The sequence below is a fragment of the Triticum aestivum genome, chromosome 3B, assembly GCF_018294505.1.
Source record: "Triticum aestivum cultivar Chinese Spring chromosome 3B, IWGSC CS RefSeq v2.1, whole genome shotgun sequence".
NCBI classification, from domain to species: Eukaryota; Viridiplantae; Streptophyta; class Magnoliopsida; order Poales; family Poaceae; genus Triticum; species Triticum aestivum.
In genome coordinates this window covers 231,787,148-231,801,108 of record NC_057801.1, presented here as the reverse complement: position 1 = coordinate 231,801,108, position 13,961 = coordinate 231,787,148, and the positions used below count along the sequence as shown (strand labels likewise).

General features: G+C 43.3%; 1 long non-coding RNA gene across 2 annotated transcripts; it reads left to right on the top strand.

Annotated features, from left to right (window-relative positions):
- The first annotated feature begins 1,031 nt into the window (after window positions 1-1,031).
- LOC123069471 (uncharacterized) lies at window positions 1,032-7,910 on the top strand. Of its 2 annotated transcripts, XR_006432584.1 has the most exons (3): window positions 1,033-1,317; window positions 1,831-3,450; window positions 7,524-7,910. It is a non-coding gene; the product is annotated as an uncharacterized lncRNA (long non-coding RNA). The 2 variants fall into 2 exon arrangements; XR_006432583.1 differs by having other exon boundaries at window positions 1,032-1,317; window positions 1,823-7,910.
- Window positions 7,911-13,961: the final 6,051 nt, after the last annotated feature.

Below are 13,961 nucleotides of genomic sequence, written 5' to 3'. Positions count from 1 at the left end.
CCATTGGACAGGGGGTGAGCCACCGATGAAACATCAAGACGAATACGCTCTTGTTGACATAATTCTTTCATAGCACCCTTAGACAGGCTAGTGCCATTATCAGTTATGATGTTATGAGGATAGCCAAAACAGAAAATCACCTTTTTAATGAATTCAACCGCCGTTGCCGCATCACACTTGCTAACCGGCTCTGCCTCAACCCACTTTGTGAACTTGTCAACTGCCACCAATAGGTGGGTCTTTTTTTCCTTGGATCTCTTGAAAGGTCCAACCATATCCAGCCCCCAGACTGCAAACGACCAAGTAATTGGAATCATCATTTAATCTTTAGTTGGCACATGAGCTCGTCTGGAAAATTTCTGACAACCATCACACTTGCTAACCAGATCTTCCGCATCAGCATGAGCCGTCAACCAATAAAACCCATGACAAAAAGCCTTAGCGATGAGAGACTTAGAGCCTACATGATGGCCGCAATCTCCTTCATGAATCTCCCTTAGGATCTCACGACCCTCCTCAGGAGAGATATAGCACTAAAATACCCCTGCGACACTGTATCGGTGTAACTCGCCATTGACAATTGTCATTTACATAGACCGTCGGGTTATTTGCCTGGCCAAATTTTCATCCTCAGGTAACTTGCCCCGGGTCATATAAGCCAAATATGGAACTGTCCAATCAAGAATAACATGAAGAGATGCCACCAACTATGCCTCCGTGTCAGGGATAACAAGATCCTCTTCTATAGGCAATTTAACTGAAGGATTACTCAGAACATCGAGAAAGACATTAGGTGGTACCGGCTTACGCTGGGACCCCAGCCGGCTTAAAGCATCAACCGCCTCATTTTTCCTGCGATCAATCTTATATCTTATATTTACTAATTGGAAGCACCAAACAAAGGACTACGGTAATCCTCAGTAAAACATAGAAAATTACCATTCGATCAGTAATCAACGTGTAAGATGGTTTTTGCTTAAGTTTCCAACCAATCCACGAGTCCAATACCGCTCCATGCTTTTTCCCTTAAAAAAACACCGCACATAGGTTGTCCCTCATGACCTCAATCACCATGTCCTCCCTCCAGCAGACCACGGTCTTGCTATCTTCGGTGGCCATCCTCTTTCTCGATCTTTCGCCGGCCTCCTACGGCAGCGGCTAGCTCGCCGCCGCACCCCAATCATGCGAGGCCCCTTTCTTTACCCCTGCTGCACAGTCCAGCCGGCCACACGGCCGTCTTTTCATGGATCTAGATGCGTACTCCACTGCTTCTTGGCTCTAGATCCATGAAAACTCTGCTTTGTTGTACCTCTAGAGGTAAGATTACTCTTAAATCTATTAGTAGAACTTCTTCTCTACTCTGATTGGATTATAGAAGCCTCCCAGGGAGCAGCGTCATGTTCAACCTGCAACCATTAGGCAGCCCAGGGTGGCTAAACCTAAATAGTTCAGTGAAAATTGAAAGTTCCCATGTGTATTAGTTTGTGCTGCCTTCAATTCTTACCTGCAAAAAGGCCTATATCTTAGCTTTTGCTAATTGTGTGTTTGGAAAAATTTCTAGAAGATGATAATTTGCAGACTGCAGATAGGTTCTGTACAAGCATCCATCTTACAGACCTGTTAATAATAATTTTGGAGTACTGAGATGTGTTCACATGCTTTTAAGTAGTGCTTTAGCTGAACAGTGCTAATTTTGCATATTATTGCTGCTAAACAAGGCCTAAAATTCGTTGATGTTGCTTAGCTTGGGATGCCTGATTGGTTTATTTAGTATGAAAGAAAGATGAAGTGATCATGATGGCTTCTAATGAGTTCAATTTAGGCTAACAGCGATAAAAATGGTTAATGAAGTGGATGAGGCATACCGATGTCAGTCAAATTACAACCATTGGTGAGGCCGCCGAGTGGAGCTACTACAAGAGACGGGCGCAACAGCTCTCTGGACATGAACATTGTTCTAGGTCAATTCGTCATCAGTCAATAAGAGGGTAATCCGAATTCTGAAATTTCATTTTCTATTTTCTAACCCATCAAATCAATTTATGGCTTGAGTCTTGAGGTCATGTTCATAGGAAATCAATTTGCAATTATATGTAACGGTTGCTCCCTACAGTTTTATCAAACAGCCTTTAATATTTCGAATTTACAACTATGGCCTATAGACTAAAGAATAAGGTATTTTCAACTTGATATTTGGGCAGTCTCGGCAGGTTCTTTTTTGCCCTAGTGTACAACAGCAAGAACTACCGCAATTAGCTTATGTATACTTGAACGAATCTTCCTGTTTTGTTGGATCGCCGGTGTCAATTTGTTCGGGTAGAACCATATTTATTTCTTGGGAATCCAAATTGAAAAAGTAGGCCTTTATACCTTTTTTGTTTCTTACCACAAGAGGGTATGGATGACCATCTCAATCGGTGGCATTCCGTTAATTTTTAAATCACAATCCATCTTACCTTATATATTTACTAATTGGAAGCACTAATTGAGACACCATGTTAATCCTAGAAAATTAACAAAATCATCCATCCGATCTTAGAGTTGCATCTCTGGAGCCGTCGGATGAAATCCGTCATAGTCCGTACGAACTATCCCACATGAGAAAGTTCCTTCTAGGCCTCTCCCTGAAAAAAATATTTCCATCTCACCTCTTCCCCATCTCTTCCACCCATCCACGATCTTCCTCCTCTGCGGCCTCTCCATGTCCTCTTCTACCCAGCCCCGGTCTATGTTGCAGACCTTGAAGAACGTGACCCAATCTAATACATATACAGGCAATGCCATGAATCATGAAGGTTTGACATAGGTGACTATGTCTGTCCTCAACATACCTGACGTTTGATCATTATTACTGGACCACGCCCTGTCCAAAAATTAATTAGGCAAACTGAAGCTATGTTTATTCCGTACATTTTCTCATGGTTCACGAAGATATATGAAGCAGTTTGGCGATCCCAAAATTCATTGATCTAATATGTAGTTTTTAATTAATGATTCCACTGTCAGTTTTCATCACTTATCTGCTCTCTTTTATCTGAATTTTATTTCTAAAGAACACAACACACACACATGAGGTTGAAGGAAATAGAGAACAGAAATTCAGTCATAGAGAGAGGCTTTTGCCATGCCAAAACTTGCTTCATTTTTAGTCTTTCCTTTTATTTCATCGCTTAACTGAACAGACGGGAAATTCGCCACAATCCAATAGTTGCGCGTGCCATCCCACGAGCCCGGATTGTGCCGGGTCAAACGCTAATTAAACAAGCTAAAATTAGGTATGGGCCACAACAGGAACGCAGCAAGATTCTGGCTACAGTAAACATTCAGATCAAAGACACATGTGATTGCTTATGCAGCTACTGAAGAAATAAGAGAAACTGAAGAAAAACTTGTAGACAGATTGAGGTTAACATCAACATCCGCAAGCACGAATCGTCCGACAGGAAAACAGTAAGCAGCACCAGCCCTTCGTTAACTCTAATAGTACTGTTGTATGTATTGAAGTTCTTCTGTTTCACTTCCTTTTTGTTATGGCCGTGAAATAGCCATGGTACATAAGTCATTTTTTTTCTTGTGTATAGATATCTCTCCACATGTTTCCATGTGATAGCCATTGCTATTTCTTTCCTTATATGCATATTTATTTACTAGGTCTGTTAACACGAGTGTCTCCCTAAGGTCCTAAAACATTTACTGTGAATTCTATATAAAAAAACCATTTTTTTGCAAAAAAAGGCCATGTAGAAAGTAACATGATATTTTGTCTTTTATATTAAAATCTAATAAATAGTAAATTGAAAAAAATACTACGCGCCATCCGCAGCTCCTTACTGTTCTTTGCATATTGTGTATTTATAATATGATTTGTATTGATATATGCAATTTGCAAATCGAGTATGTATAATATTATTTTTTGGCTCAGTATGTGTCAGTTATATGATTGTGATTTAGTGTAATTAGATTATGGAGGTCCTTCTCTTTTTAGGCTATCGTCATGTTGGTGCAACAAATATCTTCATGACCATGTACCTCTTATGTGATTATCCATTCTTTTATTTCCAAGTAAAATTCTACTTTAGGATGGATTAGCTAAGCTTTAGATTGACCCCAAGTCACCACAGGACGCCTTGGTATTGACAGAAACATCACGTCAGATACAAAAATAAATACAGATAAATGAGATACATAATGCCTCAAAACAAAAGCTTGGGTTCACAAAGTCAAAATTTCTCAGATCTCAGGAGCCATGATATGGAGTCCTTCCAAAAAGATTTACATCAAACTTAACAAAACTAAATTGTTTCTACCCAATTGTTTCCTAAAAGATGTACGCATTCTGTTTTGCTTTTAGTTTTCAGTTTGGAGCTACCTGTTGAATTAGTTTTGTTGGGTGCTCACTATCTAAATTATAACTGTGATCAACAAATGTGTATTGTATATGGGATAATATGTGGATTATGATCTCAAGGGTGAAAAGATAGATTTAGTACGTCTTGAATATTTTGATTTTCCCAAGTATTTTAGGGATACACAAATGTAGTTGTAATGTCCAAATATCTATTTCCTCAACAAGCTTCATTATGATCTCAACGCTGATTTAATCTATTCATCATTTCATCCATGTTGCATGAAAATACCAACTGTATTTAAAGAAGAAAAAAAACTTATTGTTTGAGTTCATTCCAATATATTGTAGCAGCAAATATTGTTATCTGCTAATTCTCAGTTGTGAATTAGTTTGAATTTGTTGTGGCCTGTTCTAGAGATAATTAGACCGCTCACGAAATTAGACTACACATTGGTCATGTTGCAAGTGTTTAAAATGGCTGCTCTGACTACATTTTCATCTAAGGGTTACTCATTTAACTGTTACGTACTACTCTTTGGGGTAGCTTTCATGCCAAAGAAGAGTACCATATGCAAATGTTTAAAGCCAAATTCTCTTTTTGTGTGGTTTCCCTTCCAGTTTTATATCCGTATAATCCAGAGTAAAAAAAGGCACCCCGGTGCATGTAGCTCCCGCTTGCGCAGGGTCTGATCATAGAAAAATATTTTGTAGTCATCTCATATAATTTTGCATGGCAGTTTCGCAGTGATGAATTGTATCCTCTTTTCCTATCTAGAGGTAAATTGCAGGGTAGGAAATCAAATATGAGCCTCAAGCATGATCAGATATAACTGCAATCTTAGTTGTTAAAAAAATAAAATATGAGCTTCATTTCTTGTAAACTTCTAGGATATTAAATATTCTAAATCATGTTGCCACAAATGGCCACAACCAGGATTAATATGAGAACTTTTAAAGAGGGTTGTCGTACATGGTTTAATTTTTTGTGATACCGATAGAACACATGTAACAATAATGCATTTGTACGGGTTTGTGCTTGCTTCCTCAACACAAATTAGTGGGCAAGGCAATTAGGAACTTTGTGCCACTTACTGGAAACCGATTATATCCCACTGTTTTTTAACTGGCTCGACCTATTTCTGGTAGCACTTGAAGCTACCATGGTTTTTGGATACCCAAAAGACTTATGTTTTTGCATTTTCTTATCCTTTGGCTTGATCCTGACACACTGAATTTTCATTTTGCAGTGTCTCCCTAAGGTCCTAAAACATTTACTGTGAATTCTATATAAAAAAACCATTTTTTTGCAAAAATGGCCATGTGGAAAGTAACATGATATTTTGTCTTTTGTATTAAAATCTAATAAATAGTAAATCGAAAAAAATACTATGCGCCATCCGCAGCTCCTTACTGTTCTTTGCATATTGTGTATTTATAATATGATTTGTATTGATATTTGCAATTTGCAAATCGAGTATGTATAATATTATTTTTTTGGCTCAGTCTGTGTCAGTTATATGATTGTTATTTAGTGTAATTAGATTATGGAGGTCCTTCTGTTTTTAGGCTATCGTCATGTTGGTGCAACAAATATCTGCATGACCATGTACCTCTTATGTGATTATCCATTCTTTTATTTCCAAGTAAAATTCTACTTTAGGATGGATTAGCTAAGCTTTAGATTGACCCCAAGTCACCATAGGACGCCTTGGTATTGACAGAAACATCACGTCAGATACAAAAATAAATACAGATTAATGAGATACATAATGCCTCAAAACCAAAGCTTGGGTTCACAAAGTCGAAATTTCTCAGATCTCAGGAGCCATGATATGGAGTCCTTCCAAAAAGATTTACATCAAACTTAACAAAACTAAATTATTTCTACCCAATTGTTTCCTAAAAGATGTACGCATTCCGTTTGGCTTTTAGTTTTGAGTTTGGAGCTACCTGTTGAATTAGTTTTGTTGGGTGCTCACTATCTAAATTATAACTGTGATCAAAAAATGTGTATTGTATATGGGATAATATGTGGATTGTGATCTCAAGGGTGAAAAGATAGATTTAGTACGTCTTGAAGATTTTGATTTTCCCAAGTATTTTAGGGATATAAAAATGTAGGTGTAATGTCCAAATATCTATTTCCTCAACAAGCTTCATTATGATCTCAACGCTGATTTAATCTATTCATCATTTCATCCATGTTGCATGAAAATACCAACTGTATTTAAAGAAGAAAAACACTTATTGTTTGAGTTCAGTCCAATATACTGTAGCAGAAAATATTGTTATCTGCTAATTCTCAGTTGTGAATTAGTTTGAATTTGTGGTGGCCTGTCCTAGAGATAATTAGACCGCTCGTGAAATTAGACTACACATTGGTCATGTTGCAAGTGTTTAAAATGGCTTCTCTGACTACATTTTCATCTAAGGGTTACTCATTTAATTGTTACGTACTACTCTTTGGAGTAGCTTTCATGCCAAAGAAGAGTACTATATGCAAACGTTTAAAGCCAAATTCTCTTTTCGTGTGGTTTCCCTTCCAGTTTTATATCCGTATAATCCAGAGTAAAAAAGGCACCCCGGTGCATGTAGCTCCCGCTTGCATAGGGTCTGATCATAGAAAAAAATTTTGTAGTCATCTCATATAATTTTGCATGGCAGTTTCGCAATGATGAATAGTATCCTCTTTTCCTATCTAGAGGTAAATTGCAGGGTAGGAAATCAAATATGAGCCTCAAGCATGATCAGATATAACTGCAATCTTAGTTGTTAAAAAAATAAAAATATGAGCTTCATTTGTTGTAAACTTCTAGGATATTAAATATTCTAAATCATGTTCCCACAAATGGCCACAACCAGGATTAATATGAGAACTTTTAAAGAGGGTTGTCGTACATGGTTTAATTTTTTGCGATACCGATAGAACACATGTAACAATAATGCATTTTTATGGGTTTGTGCTTGCTTCCTCAACACAAATTAGTGGGCAAGGCAATCAGGAACTTTGTGCCACTTACTGGAAACCGATTATATCCCACTGTTTTTTAACAGGCTCAACCTATTTCTGGTAGCACTTGAAGCTACCATGGTTTTTGGATACCCAAAAGACTTATGTTTTTGCATTTTCTTATCCTTTGGCTTGATCCTGACACGCTGAATTTTCATTTTGCAGCACTTACACTGCTTGAGGAACCATGTCTCTTTGAAAAGCTCATATGGTTTGAAATCAATGTTTATATGTAAAGAGATTTGTCTCAGGTGCAACAAAAAAAGCAGATCAATTTGGTGTGCAAGAGGCTGATGATAACTATTTGATTTTTTTCTTATCTCTCAGACATTATTAATTTTCTTACCTGTACGATTCTGTACTTTATGACACTATAGCTTCCTATTATCAGTGTTTTTGTAGGATGGTATGACCATGTACTGGATGGTATTTCACAACCTAAATGGTCTTTATCTTTTCTAAAAAATTATTGGATTTAATACTTTAGTTGACTAAGCTTTGTAAATTTTAGCTTAAAATATAAGACCTTATTGAGCACATATCAAAGTTCTTATATAAAGAATAACTCCTGTCCAAACAGTTATACATTTGGTTGAGTTTTAAGCGAAAAAATACAATCTAAGCTGTTAAATCATACATGCAATTGTATTATACTATATGGATGACCAGTAAAATTGCTCCATGTTTTTGAATTATTATATCTCAAGTGTGGATTTATCATATATTTCCTATCTTTCTAATTTATACCAATAAAAATTCCTTGAATATCATAAAATTATAAATACTAGCCCGTGTGGCCGCACATGTTGATGACTAGTATGTTCAACCTGATAACTTTGAAATGACCAGCAATATCATCAACCGCCCGGCGATAAGCCGGCATGAGTGGGTCTTTGGAGTCCCAAGTTCCTGAGACTTGCTGACCCACCAGATCTGAATCGCCAAAACACCTGACACGACTTAGGTTCATCTCTTTGGCCATCTGAAGACCATGGAGTAAAGCCTCATATTCAGTGGCATTGTTAGTGCAAAGAAACATTAACCTCAAGACATAACGAAACACTAACCTCTAGGCATATATTTCAAGCAATGGGATCCAAGCTCAATGGCCCACTTATCCACCTGGCCCGTAGCTTCTCTGTTTTGAATAATATCCCCAAGAGGAGCAGAACTGACTACAGTGGTGGGATGACCAAGGAAATAATGCTTCAACTTGCGACCAACTATGAATACCCCATAAACTAGCTTCTGCCAATGTGGGAAGCTCTGCTTAGACTCAATTGATACTTCACTGACATAGTAAACCGGCCTTTGAACCGGATATTCCTTGCCTGATTCCTTCCTCTCTACAACAACTGCCACACTGACGGCTCTGCTGTTAGCAGCCACATATAAAAGCAAGGGATCCTTACCAATAGGAGCTGCAAGAACCGGTGGCTCAACCAACTGTTTCTTAAGAGCCTCGAACCCTCATTGGCAGTAAGACTTCAGACAAAGTGATCTGTCTTCTTCATCATCTGGTATAGATGAATAGCCTTTTCCCCCAGGCGTCTTATAAACTGACTTAAGGCCGCAATACGACCCGCCAAACGCTGAACATCATTAACACATGCCGGCTTAGTCAACAAAGTGATAACCTTGATTTTCTCTGGGTTGGCTTCAATACCTCTCTCTGAGACCAAAAAATCCAAGAGCTCGCCTTTTGGCATGCCAAAAACACGTTTGGTCGGGTTAAGCATCATCTTGTAGACCCGGAGATTGTCAAAAGTCTCCTTTAGATCATCTAGCAAGGTCTCCTTCTTCCTGGACTTCATAACGATATCATCCCCATAAGCATGAACATTGCATCCAGTCTAGCTGTGGAGGCAATTCTGAACACAACGTTGATAAGTCACCTGGGCACTTTTGAGCCCAAAAGGCATAGACACATAGCAGAAGGCTCTAGAGGGAGTGATAAAAGATGTCTTCTCCTAGTCCTTAACTGCCATCTTGATATGATGATAACCAGAATAAGAATCTAAAAACTCAAACGCTCACAACCCCCCGTAGCATCAATGATCTGATCAATACGGGGGAGAGCAAAAGGATCAGTCGGACATGCCTTGTTAAGGTTTGTGTAATCCACACACATATGCCAAGTGCCGTTCTTATTAAGTACCAGTACCGGGTTAGCCAACCATTCAGGATGTAAAACTTCAAGAATAAACCCATCCGCCAAGAGTCGGGCAACTTCTTCACCAATGGCCTTCGCCTCTCTTCATTGAAACAAGAAGGAATTGCTTGACCGTTTTAAACTTCGAATCAATATTGAGAGTGTGCTCAGCCAGTTCCCTCGGTACACCCGGCATGTCAGAAGGCTTCCATGCAAAGATGTCCCGATTCTCACGGATGAACTCGATGAGCGCGCTTTCCTATTTCAGATTGATGTTAGCATTGATAATGAAATGCTTGGATGAGTCGCCACGGATGAAGTCAACCTTATTAGTATCATCTGCTGATTCAAACTTCAACAAAGGGTCCTACTCTGTGGTTGGCTTCTTCAAGGGGGTCATATCTGCCGGTTCAACATTATCTTTATAGAACTTCAGCTCCTCCATTGCACAAGCAAAGTTAGCATAGGCAGCATCGCCCTCTTCACACTCCAAAGCTATCTTTCTATCTCCATGCACCGTGACGGTACCCTTATGACCCGGCATCTTAAGCTGCAGATAAACATAACAAGGCCATGCCATAAACTTGGCATAAGTCGGCCGTCCAAACATGGCGTGATAAGGGCTCTTGATCTTGACCACCTCAAAAGTCAATTTTCGGCCCTGTAGTCATACTCGTTAGTGGAAACTACCTCCAAGGCTGTCTTACCCACTAGATATGCCGACTTATCGGGCACCGCCCCATGAAAGACTGTAGCGGACGGCTTAAGATCTTTGTCAGTCAAATTCATACGGTGAAAAGTATCATAGTAAAGGATATTGATACTACTTCCTCTATCCATGAGCACCTTAGTGAACTTGTACTCTCCGACTTGAGGTGCCACCACCAAAGCCAGTTGACCCGGATTATCAACCCGGGGCGGGTGATCCTCATGGCTCCATACAATCAGCTGTTCTGACCATCATAAGTATCGAGGCACCGCCGGATCAACTGCGTTCACTGCCCACTTATGAATCTTCTATGGTAAACACATGATATTGACCATCAGCTGCTTTGGATTACTCTGATAACCAGACTGCTGTTGTTGATTACCTTAATGAGGTTGCTGATTAAAACTTCCTTGATTGCCTTGGCCCTGAAATCCAGAGTTTGAACCGCCACCTCCAAAGCCGGGTCCGTGAGAACCGGATCCTGACCCGCCGTGCGGGCCCTGGTTATGCTAATAAAAGCCGGAATTTCTATACTCCCTCATGATGAAGCAATCTTTCCAGAGATGAGTGGCCGTCTTATCTTGTGTACCATGCTTTGGGCAAGGCTGATTCATTATCGCCTCAAGGTTGAATTTTGGCCCGCCAAACCGGGGCCCTGATGACTTCCCCTTATGACGCTGATTATTACTTTGCGTGTTGGTATTAGCCACAAAGTCTGAATCACCGTCAGTTTTCTTGCGCTTACCATTATTACCTTGACCTACCTCAATGTGCTGCTCTCCCTTTGCGTTGCCGTTCTTCTTCCCCTTGCCAACCTTCTCCTCATCAGACTCAGGGTCCTTAGTGTTATCAGAATCAGCATATTTGACAAGAGCCGTCATAAGATCCCCCATATCATTGAAGTGGCACTTAAGCCGCCCCAACATTTTTTTGAGGGGAAGGAACCGGCAATTTTTCTCCAAAATCAGGACGGCTGAGCCGACATTGATGTTGTCCAACGACTGGATAATGGCCGAGATCCGGCATACCCAATGGGTGGTTGATTCATCCTCACTCTGGACACAAGTGTCTAAATCAAGAATTGACGTGGGCTGCTTACATGTATCCTTGAAATTCTAAATAAATCGCGCCTTCAATTCAGTCCATGAGCTGATGGAGTTAGGTGGAAATTGTCGGATATTGGGTTCCAGCAGACCCTTAAGGTTCGAACTCTGGGGTGCACACGAAGATCTCTCCCCTACCGATCTATGTCTGATCGCCTCATGAGATCTAGGCTGAAAGCGATGAACAACACAAGGGACACGAGATTTACACTGGTTCGGGCCACCGTTGTGGTGTAATACCCTACTCCAGTGTGTGGTGTGGTGGATTGCCTCTGCGGCTGATGATGAATCGTACAAGGGAAGAACAGCCTCGCGAGAGGTGTTCTTGAGCTGGTGCGATGAACTGCTTGGGGGAGTTCGATCGCCCCTCTCTCTCTCTAGGGCTCTCTCCCCGATCGTGCCTATCTTGTGGTGGCTAGTCCTATATATAGAGGCCCTGGGCCTCTTCCCGAATATTGAGCGAGAAGGGCGCCAACAATGGCCATTTTGAAGGGGAACATCTAGTACAAGTTATCCTGACTAAATTTGGTCTTCGGCTGCCAAAAGCACTGGCGATGACACTGTCTTGGTCTCCACGGTGACCTCCATCCTGCCGCTCCGCTGGTCTTGGTCTCGTTGCACCAAAATGGCAACCTTTGCTTGATGCCTCGGTACTCCACATCTGTGCTTGCCCCCTTTGCACCAAAGAGGAAACAAGGACACTGCGCAGGCCGGCGCCCGCCTGGTCTCGATCGTCATGGCTTGCGTCACGAGCACCTCGCGAGGTACCCTGCCTTAATCTCTCCGCCTCCTCGCGAGCCTGCTTGGCGAGGCCGTCCCTGAGGAAGCCTTGGGTCGTCCGCCCGCGAGGCTTGAGCCACCACTTGAGCCACGCCGCAGGCCGCAGGCAGGCAAGTCTGGGGACCCCCGTTCCCAGAACACCGACAGTAGCCCCCGGGACCAAGGCGCGCTCGGACATGGCTTAGCGGAGAAGCAAAGGGGCAAGTGCGGAGCGCCGCGGCCCCATCAGCCTGCGGCCTTGGGCGCCGTGTGGCGGTTGATTGGACGTGGGCATCTCCGCTTCCCCACGCTTCCCCATTACGCGCCTGGCTAGGCAGCCATGAGGCTTGTACACAATTATCCTCCCTTCGCATACTACGCGCTCCTTGTTCCTCTTTCCTCCTCGAGCCTCTGCTTCCGCGTCCAATCCATCTCGAGTTCTTCTCCCTTCCCATTGCCATGGCGCCAACGAAAAAGGATAAGGGGAAGAAACCTGCGTCCTCGACCAACGCGCCTCTGGCGGCTGCTCCCGCCGTCGCCAAATCGCTCATACTGAACCTGGAAGCCCTGGAGAAGGTCTGCTCCACGCTTGCCTCGAGCTTCAATGAGTGCGGGTAGACAATGGTCTAGCCCGCATCCCACGCCTCCTTCGACAGGATCGTCACGGAGGTCCAATTCTTTGCCGACGCCTTGTGGGCAGGCCTAGTTCCCCCCTTTTCCGCCTTCTTCAACGTGGTGGTTTCTCATGACTAGATCCACATGATGCATCTTGGCCCCGAATCCATTACTCTGCTTGCTGTCTTCGCCTTTGTCTATGAGGCCATGGTGGGGATTACTCCTTCTGTTGCCCTTCTGCACCACTTCTTCTCTCTGCACTTGTCCGCCCCTTCCTGGTGTTTGGGATGCGTGAGCTTCCAGGCCGTGCCGGAGACGGCTGCGTCGGAGATCGATTTCGGCCTCCCACCTTCCATGAGCGGGTTCCGGGAGCGGTGGTTGTATGTGGACGTCGGGGTGCCCAGCCCCCTGCTCGCGCACCCGACGCTGCCTGCCATCCCCAATCTTGGTTTGGGTCACGAGAATCTTACGAGCCCCCAGCTTGCCTTCATGTGGCACCACTTCGAGAGGCTGAGGGACCTCGGGGTTAAAAGGACAGCACCCCGGGTGGTGAAGGAGTTCCTCCAGCATCGCATCGCTCCTCTCCAGCGCCATTACCGCCCAATGTGGGCTTACTCCGGTCGTCAGGACCGCATGAGGCTCCAGGAAGGGGATCTCGCGCCTGAGACGCTGAAGAAGGTGCTGCTGGTCCTGACTGGCAACCCCTCTCCTGACAGCGTTCGTCATGGAGGCGCCCTGTTGTACCTTTGCTCAAACAGGTTCGACTTCATGAAGCAGATGCCCCGCTTTGACGAATGGAGGTTGCGCCCTGCTGGCCTTGTGGGGCCCCGCGAGAACCCGGTTGCTGTGGTCCTTCCCCCAGCCGCCCGTGCCATCCCTGCCCCAGGAGTCGTCGCAAGGGGGCAAGCATTGGCCGGAGCTGGGGGGCCTGATTTCGCGTGGGAATCCCGAAGTGTCATCCTCCGGAGCTTGCGGAGCCCCTCGCAAGGTGACGACTGACAAGGGGGTACGGCCTGCCACTCCCGAGGCCGAAGCCCCCGAGGTCTCGGCAGGCTGCCAAGAGGTGGCATCTGATTGCTCCTCTCAGGGTGGTGCCCTTGATGCAGGCCGTCCCGATGCTTCGGCTCCTATGTCGCGCGCCGGACCTCACGTCACGAGCTTGGGCCGGTTCCACTTAGATTTCGAGGCCCTTCGCAAGAGGTAGGAGGCTTCCGGTGGTGATGATCGCCCGTTCCACCCACTGAAGCATAGGAAGTATTTTGCCA